The sequence below is a fragment of the Meleagris gallopavo genome, chromosome Z (genome assembly GCF_000146605.3).
Source record: "Meleagris gallopavo isolate NT-WF06-2002-E0010 breed Aviagen turkey brand Nicholas breeding stock chromosome Z, Turkey_5.1, whole genome shotgun sequence".
In the NCBI taxonomy this organism is placed as follows: Eukaryota; Metazoa; Chordata; class Aves; order Galliformes; family Phasianidae; genus Meleagris; species Meleagris gallopavo.
Window position 1 is genome coordinate 35,095,260 of NC_015041.2, and position 20,533 is coordinate 35,115,792.

The following is a 20,533-nucleotide window of genomic DNA, read 5'->3' on the forward strand; positions in this document are numbered from 1 at the left end:
TTCCTTCCTTTCTTCCTTTCTTCCTTTCTTCCTTTCTTCCTTTCTTCCTTTCTTCCTTTCTTCCTTTCTTTCTTTCATTTTTTAACATGTTTTTCTTCATCCATTATAAATATATTATATATTATTCCCAAGCGGACAACAAACCTAATTCTTTCAGTACACCTTCATAAACCAATATAATTCTGTTGCAGTGAATGGATAAGGTGGTAGTGTTAGTTTGCAAAAACAGCCTTGCTCCTGCAAAGGAAGGATATATGTTTTCCTTTGAGCTTCCTATTATCTATATTAAGCCTCTAGGCTACTTGTTACTTCTATTGTGATTGCTAATGCTTGTTCCTGTTTTGCACTCAGATTTTCTGTTGCAGGGTCTGAGCATAGCTTGTTCTGTCTTGATATTAAGTGCTGGTGATATGCAATCAAATTTTGTACCTTCAGACCATCATAAGTGACACTTAAGAAAATGATTCATCAATAGCACCTGCTTTGAGGAACCTCACTAGTCTAGCAGAGTATTTGTTTTTCACTTGTGATCCACACACTGCATTATAATCTTGAAATGTACCACTGAACCATGAGACTTAAAACCTAAAAGAAAAAAGGCAGGCCAGGACAGTCAAAGATTGATCCCGAATATGACTCACATCTAAAGCTTGTTTCCAATTCAAAAGCAATACCTCTCTCTTTGAGTTTCTGTTTGGCTTGCTGCAAGTGCTAACTTCTGTGTCTGGACTTTTTCTCTAATACATTCCAGACATCTCAGCAATTTATTTAATCTCTCCTTAGTGCATGTGTGTGCCATGTCATATTTCCCTACAGACCCTTAGTTCCTTTTTCTTCTCTAATCTGCTCACTTTACTCAGCACATGCTATTGAAGACTAGCTTTCACCACTGTGACTCTTCATTTCCAGCAGCCATTATCCCACTGCCTTCCTGTCGAAATGCTCCTGTGCTGCCTCCTGGATTGCTGGAGTGGTACTGAAGTACCACACAAGGGATTATGAATTTCATAGATATTTTTTCCAAATATTTTGCCTCCAAGGAGTATAAAGAAATAAGAATTGAGGCCTAATGCATTAATGAAAGAATGGAACATTCTCCATCTAAAGGTTATTCTTAAGATTATATGGCTGTAGAAAGGATATGGACTTTCTTGGTCGTGATAGATCCCATTTGCATTAGGCAGTGCAAATTGAAGTAGAACCATGTGCAATTTTCCTGTGGGATAGGAAGTCTGCTGAAAAACTTAGATGAACCTAAGTAAAAAGAAATTTTAACTTCACCTTCTGTGAAAAAAACTTGTTATGTTCAAAAATCTTCAGAAATCTTGAAAGTATGCTCAGAAATTACATGTTCACAAAACAACTGTAATAGTGAAGGCTCTGATTACAGAAAAATTTAGTTATTCCAAATTTTTGTAGCTGCAGGTAAAAAATTACACATGATGTTGTCTCTAGTTCTTCACATCTTCAGAGTGTATCCTTGGAGAGCTTACAAGATAAGCATCAAAGAGTATATGACACCTCTCAAGTGGAACAGTTCATTCAAGTAGTACTTTGCAAGTTCAGAAGAACACTTAAGACTGCTATAGGGAAGAAAATGTCATTTTACACTTTTTACAAATTGGTTAATGAGGTTCTACTGGATTAAGTAACTTCCCAAATGTCACATAAGTCTGTAGCAAAACTATGAAATGAAATTAGTTCTCCAAGGTGCACAGTCTGTTGGTGCAACACTGTCTTTATTTCCATTCCCATGGTATTGCCTTTATTTTATCTAAGCTTGCATAGCCTAAGAATTCTTTCTAACCCTAGGGAATATTAAAAAAAAAAAAATCTCTTAAATATCCAAGCCTCTTAAATAACCCTTCCTACCTGTTTTCCTGAATGCTCCCCATCTCTTGAGTTAATTCTGCTATAAACATGCTTAGCTGTGCAGGCTCTATTCTCATCAAAGAAAGCAAACCTTCATATTAGGAAACCTGAGGGAAAAAGTGTTTGTAAGGGAAGAAGACACATTTCATATTGGAAAGATCTGCATGTGTTCAGTATTAGAAAGAGCTTTAGAGAAAGCTCATAAGAGTCTGAGCATTCAGGCTTTTCTGGGTTCCCCACTGGGGAGGTGATACTGCACTTGGTTAATATGTTATAAACACAAACTGGCTAGCACTTTCTGTATTTACATTGCACATTAGAAGTTTTAGTTTCCATAGGGAATTCAGAATTCCTTCTTATAGAACTGCTACTTTCTGAGGAGATATAATAAACCTCTACCGTGATCAGCAATGGCATGGAAACAGCAGGAGTAAGAAGTAACAGAAAACTTCTTTGATCATTTAACCGACAGGCTCCAATTCTAGAGGAATCATTCTATATGCATAGGGTGCTCTATTTGAGATCTGTAAAAAAGACTTTGTGAAAAAGACATCTGTCCTCAGTGATTTAGGGTGTGCTTTCTTACTCAATGAACAGACTGTTATCAATTCTTCCTATTTCCTGAATGTGTGATTTCAATAATAAAATTATTCCATTTTTCTCTTTTTTTTCACTGTTACCTTTGCTGATTGATCAGTGCTTTTGACAGTTTTTTTAAAAAGTAGAAGGTAATCCTGTCATCCCAAACTATGTTCTACACGTGAGTAGAAAATATTTCTTGTTGTGTATGAAGTTGTGAAAACCAGATTAAACAGGGGACATTGGAATGGAAGAGCTTGTGAGTGGAAGAGATTGTGAAAATTTTGATTCCAAACTCCTAAATTACAGTCCTGACAACTGTTGCTCAGCTGTCATCTAGCTTCTGAGATGCCTTTTTGAGACAGTCCCCCTTTCATAGCTTCTGTCAGCTGTTGGGACCAATCCTGCTAAGCCCATTGGGGTTTCAATATTCCTGGGCATTCCCAGGGCATCCCAGTGCGGGATGCCTCCATGTCTGCAGATGCTTGGTGACATGGCATCCAAAACCTCAGCTGGGGTTTTCTGGTAATTCTTGCCTCATAGCTACAGGCGGGTAAGCAGCATGCAGCCTTTGCCATACCTCCCAGCAAAAATCAAACTCTTACAAAGTCAGAGGACTTGGGCATATTAATGCCTACGGTGAGCTTCACCCCTCACCTCCAATTCTCTGATTTGTAAGGCTCCTTAAAATAGCTCAGCTGTCAAAGCTGATATATGAAATCCCTCCTCTCCCCACTCCATTTCTATATTAAATGTAAATTATTACTTATCTAATATTTTTAAAGGCGTAAATACATGACACTGCAAAATGGCATTTGACAGCAAAGTGTTCTGAACTGAATGATGTGAGCTTTCAGTCTGCTGTGCTCTGAGAAGCAAATTGGAGTGCTTTTGCACATCTCCTGTCTCGTGGTCTGTTTGCGGTTACTACAGTGACTTCTCTTTGTTCTGTTCTTGAGTGCTGTAAGAGTCAAGGGCTCATCTGTCATGTGCTATAGATAATCTCAAAAGACACCTTAGCAGACAAGGTACAAACCCTAGGGCTGTTTATATTCATGATAACTTTTCCCCCCACTGAGGTCACATTGAGTAAGATAAACCAGTGTCATCAAATATGCAGTGTACACTGCAACAGAGGTCTGGCACTGCAGGCTTAACACCTTTTGTGAGTTGCATCGAAGAGGACACTTTCTGTCCTTAGCTTGATTGTAAGTTTCAGGCGGCCAGAACTCTTGTAGTTCAAACGTAAATGAGAACATTGGTTACAACTACCCTCATTTCTCATTACTGAGATGACAAAATGCATTTTCTCCTACCTGACTGCTTGATAGCTAGAGAGCAAGAGATATATACAGATATCATGGTTCTACTATGGATATAATAAAATAGACAAAATAAAAAAGCTTTCTGACAGCAGAGACGCAGAGGACTGGCTTTCTGTAGTTGAAAGCTGCAGTACATACTTGATAAAGAATCAGGCAGTAGTTGTGTTTTACCAACAGCAACAGTAGTCATTTAAAAACCCATACAATAACTATGTATTCCCTGAGTATTTTCTGACTCAACAGGGGAATGCCATTGGAAGCAATGGTATATTTGCCATATGGTAGCACTGTTTTCAAAATCTTTCATTTTCTCCTGAATATAAGAATTGAAGATACCTGAATATTTGCAGTATCCCCCTGTAATTCCTATGGGCAGTTATCCCTTGATTTCATTGAGTTTTAGATTAGCTATTTTGTTATTTAAAACTGGTTTTAGAGGCTGCTGCAATATATAGTCCTCACAAGTACACATATTGATATTTCTGTTTTGCATTTTATTATTGTTGTAAATAACTTCACGCTGTCACTGACATACTCTATTTCATTTTTAAATAGCTGAAATCCAAAACACAAGTGTGAACCAATTGTCTAACAAATATTAAGAGAAAAGCACAGGGTTAGAACTCCTTAGAATAACAACAGTGAAGAATTTAGCATGCATTTTTTGCTCCACACTTGTTTTATTTTGTTAAATAGCTTATGTTGAGTACAATTTACTTCTCCATTTTTAAAAATAATAATAATAATCCCTGTTCCATTCTGTTTTGGTTTGTGGGGTTCTGTTGTCATTTTATCCTAAAGCGCTGTTTCCTCACATTTGCATCTACCAGCCTTTTTAATGTGATATTCCATTTAAACTGCCTTTTAATTGTATGTGCTGCCTTGGCAGAACATGACTGATGTACTAGCGTTAATTAGGGCTCCAGTCAGCAGCCTATGCCAGCTGGAAACTGAGAAACAAGCGTAAATTATTCTGTCATCAATCAGCTCGAAAATGTTTGAATCACTAATTAGTTTGCAATTTGGGTGACAGTTTATCTGACGCAGGCGGTGTCAGAAACTTCAGATCTTAGATGAATAATTTGCCAGCAACAAGCACATATTCCCTGCTTTTAAATACATGAAGGTTTATCTGCATGTTGAAAGGTGGCTCAGCAGTCTTCATTAACTTCCAACTGGGACTATGTAAATCAGGAATCAGTGTGAGGCACTTCAGTCTGTGGTGGCTTAGCAGATGATATTTAGAAAAAGAAAGCCTCTTTTCTCTCTTTTATTAATAATTCATAAACTGATAGACGAGAATATTTGGACTTTAACAGCTTAAAAAAACATCACAATGGATTAAAAAAAAAGAGGCAATCACCCCCTTTTACATGAAAATTAGTTGTGCTGCATCTTGCTGTTTAACTGATTTATTCTTCTCCACTGTCATGTGGCTGGAATGTTAAGCAGCAAGTGATTAGCCCTTGTCCTTCAAAGCAGGATCATTACTGGGGCTTTATTAAATGGCAGACATGTGTTTCCATTTAAAGGATAAGGGGGGGGGAAAAAGAAATCTCTAACAGGAAGCAAAAAAGGTTATCCATGTCTCAAAAGGAGAAACTATTCAACATTACAAATGCAATCAAGAGGGTCTTAACATCTATGTTATTCTTATCTATAAGACAGATAAGTTTGATATCTTGCAAGGCATACAATTGTTGTCTGGGCCACAGAAAAATCAAAATTACAGAAATAATTTTGCAAGATAGTTAGTATTAGTGGGTGGAGAAACCAGAGTGTTTTCAACCTATACATCCATCCTTCTACATCTGAAAGATGTGTAGTTGATTCAGGCAGAGCAATTACAGAAATATGAAGGAGACCTATTTACTGCCTATATGCCAGATACAAAAGGCAGGTGAGGATGTGATTTTCAAGTTCTCTACAGCTAGCAAAGGGAGTGCTCTCTGCACTCGGACTCTGTAAGGTGAGGGAAGTGTGGGAAATGACACTAGGTAATGATTAGCTGGTGCCAACCTATAAGTACATCACAGCAGTAGCATAGGAGTGCAGCTGTTGAATAGGTGTATGCGAGAGGATGGAAGTAACAAATCAGAAATGGTTGAGTAACAGTCCTCTTCCCTTCTGTTTCACATATTTCTGCCTTCAAGTCCTATTTGTAATAGGCCAAACTAATGACTCCATGGTACTTAACATTTGAACATCTTGTTGACATTATCTTAAAGAGTTACTAAAATATGGCTACTTCAGTGCATATTTTCCAGGTAGTAAATAGACTCAAATATAAGCATCTGTTTTCAGAAACTTCCAGGAAAAGAGAACAAATGTTCTGCTCTCAAAAATAAAGTACATAACAAAACATTCTTTTTCGAGTACTAAAATTGACATTTCTTTAGCTGCTTCACAGAGAATGTTTCACAATTACAGGCCACATCTCTAAGTAAGCAAAATAAAAGTGGTCTGCACTTTTCTCATGAAAAAAGCTAAGGTTGGTTAAGTTGTTAAGGGCCTTACCTAGTTTCACTTCACCAAAAGTCAGAAGAGATTAGATGGAAATATGTTAGCTGTAGTCTTCAAAAATTCCCTGGCTACAATCATCACAGTAAGGCTTCATATATGACTGCCCTACAAATGAGCAAGTGCCATGCAGCAAAGAAGGCTACAGGAGAACAGCTACAGACTGCCTGGAATTATAAGCCATCCACCATGGTGGCTGCCGCTGAATCCAGCACAATACTTTCTGTGGATGGTCCAAATGGTGTCTTCCATTTGCAGGGCAGCAAGTAGTGGTCTGCACTGGGAGGTCCTGGCTGCTGACTGCTTCACCTTCAACCAGGATGGATGGAACTGCAAGTACATAATCGCTTGTAATGGTGAACGGCCTACAGGACCAGGTTTTCAGGATATCAGATCAAGCACCCAACATTAATGACACTTTTGACCTTAATCGCTCTGTTTCCGCTCTCTGTCAGCACAAGGAAGGAAAAATAGATCACTGTTTGTCAAGTACTTTCATGGATGATATAAAAAGCACATGAAGAAATTAATGAGTCTGGCTTTAGAGTAAAGTTTGAGTAGTAAAAAATAAACAAAGCTTTGGACCACACACTGCAGAATGGAGATAAAACAAAATTGTGAATAGCTGCTTACTCTGTGAGCCCTTCTCCAGTTATACATTACGTAAGGCTCTGCACTCTGAAGAAAAAAAAAAGGAAAAAAGGAGCTACACTGGAATTTCTTTTGACAAAAATTTTTTGGACACTTCTTTTATCAGAAAATACCAGTTTCTTAAAATTTCCAGTTTTTATGGAAATGCATTCATCATCTGAATGAAGGTTTTGTTGAGACAAAAGCCAAGGCTCAGCAGAGAATTTCTTGTCACAAGCCATGTTTGAGAGGGATAAACTCATGGAGGCAGACCTGCTCCAGGGTGGTCACCAGCTTTGCTGTTAAATGCAATGCAGCTGTACAAGATGCAGCTGCAGGACAGGAGTAGATGACTTCTGGAGGCAATGTGTTTGCCAACAGCCCTACTCCTTCTCCTGCATCACGTGTTCACTGTTATGTCCTATTTATTACAGACAGATATGATGCTACCTTTACCCTTCTGGACAATGCATACCCTGCCTTCTATGTCCAGGCGATGGGCTCTGTGAGTGTTCAAACACTGGAAATTCCTTCTCTTAGCCTTACTTTTTCTCTCCTGCTTTTATTTTAAAAGGTCTAGTTTTTCTACCTAAATGTCATTTAAAACTAGTAAAGCTTTATTAAAAAGTAGAATTGCTAAATCACATAAATACTATAATGCAAATGAATAGTACAACAACTGAGGAAATCTTAATTCTGTCATTTTCTCCAATTTTAACTTTTTGGTTCTTAAACTTCAATGTGGAAAATACATATGCACACACTTAGTCTGTAAGACTGGCAGAGTGAGAATCTCCATAATCTGACAACTACAAACTCTATGATATATCTAAGAAATATAAAAATTACCAAGTGAGTTTAAGCTAGTGCGTATGGACTAAATGTTTATATAGCACAGCAGTGAGAAAAGACTATATACAGAAACCCTGTTTTCAAAACTGCAAACTAAATGCATGTGACAGATGAGTGATGAGTAGACAAACTGTTTCTTCTCTTTAAAAAGAGGAAAATGGAAACCAAGGCTTAAAAGAAAATGACACAGCAATGGCAAACGAACAGCAATACACTAAATCTAACTTAATTTTTTCCTTTATTTGTAAGAAGTGTATGCAACTTCTATACTATCGCATTCAACATTCTTTTAAGATGATTAGACATATTTTGTGTGTTTGCATTCAACTTTTCTGAGTTCAAATAATTCCAAAGAGGAGTTATGTTTGCCTTTAGACTCATAGAATAGCTTAGATTGGAAGGAACCTTAAAGAACATCCAGTTCAAATCCTCCTGCAAAGGGCAGAACATTCACCCATCAGGTCAGGCTGCACAGTGCTCCATCCAATCTGCCCTTCAGTGCCTCCAGGGATGGGGCACCCACACATCTCTGGGCAGCCTCTGCCAGTGCCTCACCACACTGAATAAAGAATTTTTTGCCTAATATCTAGCCTAAATCTCCCCTCTTTTACTTTACAATCATTCTCACTTGCCTTATTGCTATTATTTAAAAAGTTGGTCTTCTTGTTTATAAGCTCCTGTTAAGTACTGAAAGACCTCAATGAGGTCTCCTTGCAGCCTTCCCTCCTCCAAGGTAAACAAGCCCAACTCCATCAAACTGTCCATAGGAGAGGGCTCTAGCCCCCTAAACCATCTTCATCTCTTCAAGGCCCACTCCATCCCAGCTCTATGTCTTTCTTTTGCTGAGTGCCCATGTCTGGATTCAATGCTTTAGTTGGGGCCTGTCCCACCCCACACCCAGTTTTGTTTTGCCTAGCAAGAAAACAGTGACCACAGCGCACTTCACTGACACAAATCACGTGCACCAAAACAATTTATTAAATATATTCTGAGCAAGCTGTTGCACATATGAACTATAATCACATGTATTCTAACCAAACAGTGTATTAACCTATGACTAATCCATATTCTGGGGGAGGAGAGGGAGGCAAACTAGAATCATAGAATCACCAAGTTTGGAAAAGACCTCCAAGATCATCCTATCCAGCAGTCCACCTACCAACAATATTTCCCCACTAAACTATGTCACTCAGTACAACATCTACATATCTCTTGAGCACCTCGTGGAACAGTGACTCAACCGTTTCGCTGGACAGTCTGTTCCAATACATTTTCACTCTTTCAGAGAATAAATTTTTGCTAATATTCAATCTAAATGTTCCCTGGGGCAACGTCATAATCTCTTGTCGTATTGCTAGTTACGAGGGAGAAGAGGCTGACATCCACCTTGCCACAATCTTCTTTCAAGCAGTTGAAGAGAACCATAAGATGTCCCCTGCTCCTCCTCTTCACCAGACTAAACAACTCCAGTTCCCTCAGTCTCTCCTTGTAATACTTGTGCACCAGACTCCTCAACGACTTTGTTGCCCTTCTCTGAACAGGCTCCAGGGTCTCAATGTCCTTCCTGTATTGAGGGCCCAAAAATTGTTCACACTACTCAAGGCACGGCCTCATCATATCTGAGTACAGGGGGATAATCACCACCATACTCCTCCTGAATTCACTATTACTGATACAAGCCAGGATGACATTGGCCTTCTTGACTATATGAACATATGCTTGCTCATGTTTAGCCAAGTATTTACCAACACCCCCAGGTCCATTTCTTCCAAACAATCTTCCAACTACTCTTCCCTGAGCCTGCAGCATTACTTGGAGTTGCTGTGGCTGAAGTGCAGGAACTGGCATTTTGTCTTGTTGATCCTAATCCCATGATCTCAGCCCAGCAATCCAGCCTGTCCAGATCACTCTTTGTGGTCCTCCTACCCCAAGGCAGATCAGCACTACCTGACAACTTGGTGTCGTCTCCAGACTCACTGAATGTGCACTCAGCGTCCTCATCCAAGACATCAATAAAGATATTACATGTGACTGGATTTAACTCCATTCACTACCACTGTCTATGCCCAGCCTGTCTAGATGACAGTTCTTTGTCCAACAGAGTGTATTTGTCCAAGCCATGGACCGCCAGCATCTTTAGGAGAATGCTGTGAGAGACAGTGTCAAAGGCTTTGCTGAAGTCTAGGTAGGCTACATGAAGACACTTTCCACCATCCACGAAATGGGTCCGTTGATTATAGGAGGAGATTGACTTGTTAAAGCAGGACCTGCCTTTCATGAACTTATGCTGGCTGGGTCTAATATCCTGGATGTCCCACACATGCCCCGTGATCTCACTCAAGATGATCTGCTCCATAACATTCCCTGGCACCAAGGTCAGGCTGACCTGGTGGAGAATTCTCTTGTCTTCCTTATGGCTCTTCTTGTAGATGGGAGTTGTACTGGTAAGCCCCCCATCCTCTGGGATCTTTCTGATCCCAGATATGCTGATAGATGGTAGGAAGCAGGTTGGCCTCCACCAGCTTCCTCAGCACCCTCCAGTGGATATCATCTGGCCCTCTGGACTTGTGACAGTTCAGGTGGAGTGGTCTCTAACAATTTCCTCCTGAATCATGGGGTGTTCATTCTGATCCTCAAAACAGACTTCCAGTTCAGGGGATAGAGTACCACAAGGATAACTGGTCTGACTTTTTAAGGCAGATATAAAGAAGTCATTAAGAACCTCAGCATTTTCCTTATCCTCAGTGTACGTCACGTTCCCCTCTACATCCAAAAGATTGAGATTCTCCTTAGCCTTCCTCTTATGTTTGTAAAAAAGATTTTTGTTCTCTTTTACTACAGTGGCCAGGTTGACTTCAAGCTCGACTTTTGCCTTTCTCATTTTCTCCCTGTATATCCTCAGAACTTGCCTGTACTCTCCCCAAGATGCCCCACAAGTTCTTCCACAAGAGTAAGATTATATTTTCTCCTGAAGCCACCGAAAAAGTTCCCTAATCATCCATGCTGGTCTTATTCCCTGCTGGTTCATCTTACAACACAGGGGGATAGGCTGCTCTAGCCATTTTGAAAACTCTTTATTGAAAAGCACCAAGCCTGCATGGACTCCTTTATCCTTCAAGACTGAATACCAAAGGACCTTCTCTACCATTGCTCTAAATAGTTCGTAGTCCGTCCTCCAGAAGTCCAAGGTTACAGTTTTGCTGATTCTATTCCTGTCTTCACCAAGAATCAAGAACTCCACCATTTCATGGTCACTCTGCCCAAAACAGCTCCCAGCCTCTACACCTCTCACCAGTCCTCTCTGTTCATGAACAGGAATCTAGTAGGGCACTTCCTCTGGTAGGCTTTCTTATCAACTGCATCAGGAAGTTATCTTCCACACACTCTATAAGTCCTCTAGAGTGCTGCTTCTGCTCTGTAGTATATTTCCATAGTACATTGTGTAATATGTATCTGGGAAATTGAAGTCTCCCATGAGAACAAGGGCTGGAGACTGTGCAACTTCTGCAAGCTGCTTGTAGAACACCTTATCTGTCTCTTCATCCTGATTAAACAGTCTATAACATACTCCCAACTGGAAGTCAGCCTTGTTGGCCCTCCTTCTGATCCTTTCCCATAGAGACTTAAACTTTTCATTCCCAGCCCTGAGCTCAACAACTTTGAAACTCTAACATAGAGAGCCATGTCACCATCCCTCCTTCCTTGCCTGTCCTTTCTGAAGAGCTTGTAAGCCATCCATTGCAGCACTCCAGTCCTGGGAGCAATCTCACTATGTTTCAGTCTTCTTCATGCCTACTTTAAAGTCCTCTCAGTGAACCCTACGAATTCCTGGGATAGGATCCATTTCCCCCATTGAAACAGGTGAGACCCATCTGCAGCCATCACATGGCAAGTACCCATGATTTGAAAAACAAAATTCCTGTGATTGCATGAAATTAGTCATGTATTCATCAGATGGGTTTTCCTAGTCCTCTCAGTATCCCTCACTACTTCTGAAGGGAAATAGGAAAGCACCATCTGTACTCCTGAATTAAGGTAGATAAGGGTGAATTAGTCTGAGTAAAGCGATACAAACTCCAGGGAAGATAAATCAGGGTAGGAAAGGTTATACAACTTGTCTCATTCATTATGAGTGAGGGTACGAAGGGGAAGGAAGGATAATGCAGACTCAGGCCAGCTCCAAAAGCTGTCCTCCAACATCCTGATTTTACACTTTTTTTACATGTGATTTGCCTTGATAAGCAAGGGGAGTCAAACTGTTACCGAAATATACAAACTAAGATATATAGAGGCACGAAAAACATGTATCTTTATAGAAAAGCCGAGAAACTTCTGTTAGTCCCTTAAGACCTCATTTTCAGTTCCCAGAAACGTGAGTGACTGTTCCTAGGTTACTTATCACATGATTTTATGGTCTCTGTTTCTTTGCCAAAAGAGGTATTTTCTCTTTATCTTGACGACTTCCTGTCATAGCTCAAGCTCTTGACATTAGTACTAGGCAACACATTGTTAAGTGTAGATAAGGTGAGTGAAAGCATTTGAGGGTAAGTGGACTGGCAGATGCATAGCTACAGTCTTATCCAGTCTGCATGGTTCTGTAGTTTCCTGGGTATTCTTTCTTCTCCTCTTAAAAATGAGAGTGACGTTTCCCTTTTTCCAGTCACTGGGGCCTTTGCCTTACAACCATGACTTTTCAAGAATGGTGGAGTAGCTTGGCAACTGCATCAGACAGTTCCTTCAGGATCCTGGGATTTATGTTGTATGGCCCCCTTTATGAAGCATCTTGGGACCAACAGGATGTGTTTTATTTTGACTTTAAATGCTCACATTTAGCTCTATGAAAACAAGAACAAGAGGAGAATTATTTTAATTGAATTCAAGATGAAGTCAGAAAACCCAGAATTATGATGTTGTCAGAAGCTGGCATCATAGATATTGTCCTGCAACTGAAGAAAGGGGCTCAACAGCAGCTCTGGGTAGTTCAGCTAAAAGAAATTAATTTCGAGATACTACTGCTATGTTATCTCAGGACATGTTGCTGAACAAAATCATGATGAGATCAAAGAACAGGGACAAGTTAAAGTAATAAAAATAGATTGTTCAGTATTACAGAGATCAAACTTTTGTCGTATCATTTCTTTCTGCTTCCTTGGTAGTTCCTTCAAGAACTCTGAAGTACTTTAGAACTTCTTTAGTCTTGTTTTCATGAGACATGTTTTCTTCTCTTTGCTTTCCTATACTGATATTGTGAAAGAATGGAATTTCTATTGTTGCTCATCACATGGCATGCATTGTCACTGACAAGGGAGAGGAGTTAGTATCTACTTATCCATTACTGACAAATTTGTTAAGAGAATAGCAAGTTTAATTTTCAAAACTACAGTTTTAGAACGAGATCAGGCTTATTTAAATCAAATTCATTCAATATATGCATTCTATTTTTCCATGTTTTCATCTCATAGTTCATTCTTGATTCTTGCCACTTCATAACATTTCAGTAATAAAAATGGGATGAGGAAGGTGGATGGAGAAGAGGAAATTGTTAATCTTGAGTAAATACTCTTAAAGGAAGTACGTCAGAAATCAATGTGAACCTTATACTGGTGAACCTCATCTTAGAAAGACAGCTGACATAGCTAATACATTCAAGTAGATAGGCAGGACAGCATCATCAGTGGAAGACCAGTCTTAGAAATGAAAGGGGGAGGGGGAGATGTGCATGAGTCTGGATAAGTTGTAAGTTAGTTTTAGATGAATGTTTCATACACAAGCTTTTGCCCTTTGCAAACTCTCTGTAGTCACTGGGAGAAGATGAGCATCTGCACATTGTAGTAAGTAGCTGAGCTTCCTATCTGATTACAGAGCGACTGGGACCAAAATGCTCCTAACTTGAAAGTAAATTCTCTTTGAAAAGCTGGGTTTCTCTGTTTCCTGCTCTGATCTTATTTAGAGGGAATAAGGGTATTCATGGCTATCTTCTTCTTCACACTTCTTACCCTAAATTACATGTGTATCACATAATTAGTTTGAAAAAAAGGAGTTCAGTGCACTGTTTCATAAGAGAAACTTGTCACACTGATATGAAGATCCTACAGCTGTCCATGGATTCCTGAAGTGATTAATTTCTGTTCATTTTTCTTTATCTTCTTTTTAGGAGGGAGAGATCTTTCTGTGACTCTGTCTGTCTGGTGATAGTAGAAGGTAGTTTCCTAGTGAAAGTAGTTACATGGCACGTAGTCAGCCTTTGTCTAGCTACTTGCAATTGTGTGGAGCCAAACTGTGTTCTCTGTTTGAGTTTGGCCCATATCGTTTATTATATTGTTTATTTTGTGGATAAATATTATGAATATGTGGGTGATTTTTTTTTTTTTTTTTTTTCATTTCAAGGAAATCTGGAAACACTGGTAAACTAAAATCAGTGATAAAGTTGAGTTTTGAGGAGATGCACTTTATTTTAGAAATTGTCTTCTGTGTCTTATGCATTCTGGCTTTTTTAACTTGGACATTTATTAGCTGTAATTGTTAAATTATTCACTTAACAAAAAGTGCTCCTGGAAAATCTTTTAATCAACTGCCAGCATTTCTGGGATGGAAGTAATCAGCAGTGAATATCTTCAAAGACTGAGATTTTCAAGCAGCAGTGAAGGAGTCAGACACCTAATTAAACTGAATGGGAATAAGACATTTATATCTTTCAGAGCAGCTCTCAAAATCCCAGCCTTGAGCTTTGTTTTCTTACAGTTTTGGCTGCAGATGTTCTTATCTAATTCTGGATGCTTTCCATTTTCTCTTATTCAGGATGTCCAGAAAGGGTCACACTTTGTGCCTGGTGTTCTTGCAGTCTTTGTCATCTCTCTAGCATCACTCAATCAACACATTTTCTAATGAATTTTCCTCACTTACCCTTATGCTCTTTGGTCATAGTGTTTAAGACCATGGCGATGACTTAATCTTTGAGTGTGCACTCCTTCACTGCCCTCTTTAAATTTTAATGCACATCCATTGGATCCTGCTCAGGGAGCAGAGTATTATTGATTATACGATTTCTAATGTACTTTATATATTAAAAAAAAAAAAAAAACCACCACCAACAAAAACCAAACAACTCTATCATTTAGTTTTCCCTATTCTCTGCTGGCTTGAAGTAATTGCTAAGTTAAATGAGAAATTAAGTTTCTCTGAACTTCAGAGAAGTTTCCATTATGTCAGTATTAATCTAACTTAGCAATATTGGCTCATTATGACCCAGCTTTTTTTTCTGTCATCATGGTTATTTGAAACAACTTCTCTCAACACTTCTGGTGTGTCAGAAATTGAAGTGAGATTTGAAGGTGGCCATTTTTTTTTATTTGGAGCTGTAGGAGGAGCTTGTGCCTTTGGAGTATACTAAAATTAAACCTAAGACATTTAAAATTAAGAACTAAGATTCACTGTGGGTTTCTCAGCTTGTTCTTTTCAGGCAATATATATTATTTCACCCCTCTCTTTTTTACCTCTCTTAGATAGAGGCAAATCTGAAAAATTTGTTTTGGTTTGTTTTGGTTGTTTGGGCTGGGGAGATTTCAGGGAAAGATGTTTTCAGGTTTTTTTTGTTTGTTTGTTTCTTTCTTCTTTTTAAAGCTGAAGAGTGCTTACTACTTCTCTGGAAGTCCTTGATGTCATTAGGATTGAGTCTTTCATTAAGTTAGAACTACAAATTTTAATCTCTTTCTGTAATTCTGAGATGGTGATGCTGCTGATGACTCCCTTTTCTACCTACTACAATATATGCCACAGAATGAAGCTCATTCGTACGGACTACCCAACAGGGACTAATAAAATTCAGTTTCTTCCTCCTATCCACTCCTACTTCACCTGCTTACTCAAAACCCATTCTGGATTGTTGTGAAAACTATTAAGATTTTGCTGCTTTCATATGAGCACCAGTAAAAGTGCCTTGTTGCATGCACTCTGAAATGCAAGTAGCTTTTCTTTCTAGTAGTTTTTAAAAAATATCAGCTGGCATATTTTATTGTTGGTGAAATTAAGATGAAATATAAATTGAAAATACTTGGCATCAGATGTATATGCTCCGTTATACACATATATATGTTTTTTTCTTTTTATACTGATTTTATCCTTTTTTTTTTTGCAAGGAGTACAACACCATTTGTGAACAGGACTTTTTAAAATTGTATGGCTTACGTATTTTTTTTATCATTCTGAATGCTGTATGGCAAGCTGTGGACAGGCTCTCCACAAGATGAAACTGAGTAAATGATGGCACAGAATTTTAAATGTGTTTGATCAGCAAGGCAAGCATATGGTTTAATGTACTCTACCTAGCTGTTTTTGTTGAATAAATTTCTTTAATTGTGAAAGTGATAAGCAATGCTTTCAGAAAAAATATAAGCGTTTTACTTCATTATACCATTTGGCCAATGTATACTTTTGTTCTTACATCTTCTTCAGAGGGTAGCAAAAACAAATAATCTTGTGTTTATCACTAGATGTTCATTTATTGTGACTTAGCCCAGATCAATGGTTAATTAAATATTATGTGAGGACCTGATCCCTGTTTTAACCAAGTTTGAAGATCATTATTCGTGAAGGCAGTAGTTATAATTTAGTTGACTTGATCAGTCATGTGAGTCATTAAGCAGCAAATTTAAAATTAATGAAACTGAAAAATATACGGTGTCATGAAGCTTTAATGTTTGTGAACAAAGTTTGATGCCATGGAGGGGGGAATACGGTGGCAATTGTAGAATTTCTTGAAATATAACTGGAAAGTCTGATTTAATGTTGAATATTGTATGTACGGAGACATTACAGAGAAAAAAGAGGAGTAGAGAAACTAGTCAAGTTACTGAAGCAGATAATAATCAAGATTGAAATTCTCAAACAACTACTGTGGGTTTAAAAATAGATTCAGGAAGAGTTTTAGTGATGCTTAGACAGCCTGTAGTGTCTGAACAAATTAACCTAATTTTCTGAGGTATGTTAGATAAAAAATTACCAAAATAAGATATAAGAATAGCCTATTTTCTTTGTATGATGATGTAAAATCATGGAATCTTAGAATCGTTAGAGTTGGAAGAGACCTTTAAATGTCACCTGGTCAAGTCTCCTGCAATGAACAGGGACATCCACAGCTAAATCAGGTTGCCCAGGGCCTGATCCAGCCTCACCTTGAAAGTCTCCAGTGATGGGGCATCAACCACATGCCTTTTCCAGAGCCTCACCTCACTGGAAAATACTTTTTCCTTATATCTAGCCTAAATCCGTAAGCTTGAAACCATTTCTGCTTGTTCTACCATCACAGACCCTGCTAATGAGTCTGTACCCTTCTTTCCTGTAGCTCGCCTGTAGCTATTGAAAGGCTGCTGTCAGGTGACCTTGGAGATTACCTCAGCTCTTTCAGCTTATCCTCGAAGGAGAGGTATTTCATAGAATCATAGAATCACAAGGTTGGAAATGACCTATAAGATCATCTAATCCAACCATCTCCTCATTACTTTTGCTACCACAAGCTACAAACAATATCTCTTCATATCGTGGATCATTTTTGTGGCATTCCTGTTGGTACTCTAACAGGTCTATGTCTCTCCTGTACTGAGGACTCCACATCTGGATGCAGTACTCTAGGTGATATCTCACCAGCACAGAGTAGAAGGCAGGATCACCACCATCATACTGCTGGCTACGTTTCTTTTGATGCAGAGCAGGATACTCTTGGCCTGCTGGGCTGTGAGGACATACTGCTGGCTCCAGCTGCCCACCCATCATTACCTCCAGGTCTTTTTTGGCAGGGCTGTGCTCAATTTTTTCATCCCCCACCTTGTATTGGTAGTGGATGCTGCTTCAACTCAGGTGCAAGACCTTGCACTTGGATTTGTTGAACCTCATAAGGTTCTCCTGGGCCCATTGTTCATGCCTGTCTAGATCCCTTTGGATGGTTTCCCATTCCTCCAGTCTGTTGACTGCACCCCACAGCTTGGTGTCATCCACAGAGTTGCTGAGGTGCACTTAACTCCACTGCCAATGTCACTGATGAATATACTAAAGATTATTAGCCCCAGCACCAACCCCTGGGGAGCACCACTTGTCACTGATCTCCACCCAGACATTGAGCCATTGACCACCTCTATTAACTTGATCCTGCAGCCAATTCTTCATCCACTGAACAGTCCACCCATCAAATCCATGTCTTTCCAATTTGAAGAGAAGGATCTTGTGAGGTACTGTGTCAGAGGCCCTACTAAAGTCCAGATAGATGACATCAGTGGCTCTTCCCCTGTCCATTGATGCAGTGACATCATCATAAAAGGCCACTAGGTTGGTTGATACATGGAAACATCCAGATGGACAAAAGCCATAAGATGATGATATTTAAAACAGAGAAAGTCTTTTTTTGACAGTGAGATATTGCTCAGACATATACCTTCTCCAGTGGCGCTTCAGCTATTTATCAAAATGTTAAAAAATATATATTTAGGAAAAAAATTGTAGAAAATATTTCACAGGGATCCTTTCCTTTATTAAGGACATCAAGGACAGAGACAATCTAGGTGTTCTTACAAATATTTAGTTGTACAATACTATTTTTGGTAATTTCTCTGATAGTAATAAAATATACAAAAAGTAATAAATATATATTTTGATACTATTTTATCCAAAATAATAGCAAATCCATACTGAACTTTCTTTCAGCCCTGAGTCAGATGGTCAGTGCCTTAACCCTCATTCCTTCTATAGTAGACGATTATAACCATTGAGTGGATCCCAGAAAATGGAAAATATTTTAAATGTACCTTGGAAAGTATATATACTTGGACTGTGAGGCATCAGTAGAAGAAATTTGATCCTCAATAAAAATAAATACCTAGGCAAAGCCATAGCAAGGTTTTCCGGACCCTAGGGCATCATTTCTTCACCTCTTGTAGGTAAGATTGTAATCATATCAGGATATAACCATTCTTTCTCCTTTCATCTACACTGTGTTTATCTTTTTATCCTCTATGGAAACCTCTGTGTTAAAGTGTCACAGATTTAGTTGTCCCCCTTTGGGATACTTTCATACCTTTTCTTCCTACAGCTCTGTCTAGATATTTAACTACAGGCAATAACATAATGAGTACAAGAGAGTGTCTCTTGAAATTCAGAAAGGTACTTAAGTACATTGCAGACAGAGTGTCTGCTAGGCTATGGTCCACTGTTTCTAAAGTTAAAGAAGAAAAATAACGAACAGTTACACCATTGTTTAAGTGAAGATCTGAAGTAACTTTTATACTTTAATTTAGAGAGCTTTAAATAAAAAATCAGTTTTTTAAAAGTATTTGTAGGAAAATCACTGTTATGAAAATTACTGTGCCACAATGAAATCCACTATGAAGTTATCAGTGAAAAATGGTGGTTGTTGAGCCATACTGATGATTATTTTTAGCATGATCAGAAAAGGGTTGCCTGTGCAGAACAGTATGTGAGCGTTTTATCCAGGTATTGAACACTCAAACTGAATCTACTGAAACAAGGCAGTTGAATCTTCTCTCTCTCTCTCTCTCTCTCTCTTTTTCTTTTTTTTTTTAGTTATTTTTTGTCCGTAAGGAGTAACACTGCTATCGTTCTTAGTTCATTTTCTTAAAGTTATGTTAACACATTGGTCACATGGGTGGTTTCAGCACTGAAACAAGAGATGCCTGAATATGTTTTGTCTCTAGTGTTAACATTATCACAGGTATGTGGCTCAGCCATAACTCAAAAGTATGTAAGATCTCATTCTAGCAGTAATATATTTTGACTTCATAAAACTAAAGCAGTAAAGTTTGGATTGATGTTTATGATATGCAAACTTTGCGGTCTTTTCCTAACAAACTAATTGAAGAAATGAAGACACTGGAGATAGCTTATAAAGAAATCCTTATAGTGTGCAGAATTAATTGGCAGTGTACTTTATGATGTGCCAGTATGTTCAGACACAGTGAAGTGCTCAACACTGGCAGAGCTCCGCCATATTTCCTGTGCCTTCCCTGACCACAGAAAGCTCTTGGTAGCATGCTACATTTCATTTGGCCTGTGTGTTTCATGAATAAATTTTCATGCAATTTCTAGAAGTGAAAGAAAGTTATTTTAGGAACATATATTTCATGTTAAAAAAGCAAAGTGAAGTATAGGCTTTAAATTACATGCTATTCTACATCAGAGGATATTCACTTTTTCTCAGTGCTGAGCCCAAAGAGACAAAAGTTTTCAAAGTAATTTGTGAAAAGGGAACCTTGGCCTACTAGAAAGAAAATTCTGATAGTTCCTTTTCTGACACATGTATGGTGGCAAGTGCAGCACTTTTTTATGTGAAAACTGACACTCAGGAACTTTATGACTGTTGGTTTAACCAGTCTTCAGAGCAATTTGAGGCAGTTGAAAAAGCTACCCCAGATAAGTAGGTAGGTTTTTGCTTTAGATTCAAGCATAAGCACCATTGCTTGCATTTATTTATTTGTTTGTTTGTCTAGCTTGTATTATTACATACTTACCCTTTTAGACTGTCATAGAAAAACTCATGCACAACCAGGTCATCTACATATATGTTGCTCGTTTCAAAATATTCTAGAAGGTGAGTGGGTCCAATCTTCACTTCTGATTTCCTTATCTGGAAATAATGTTAGTCCTATTTTATGAGGTGCAATGGAAGAATGAGAAGCTATTACAAAAACGTGGACTATTTTCATAGATTACTTTTAGGTATTCCATTTAAAACTATCTGGCCAGCTTCCCCC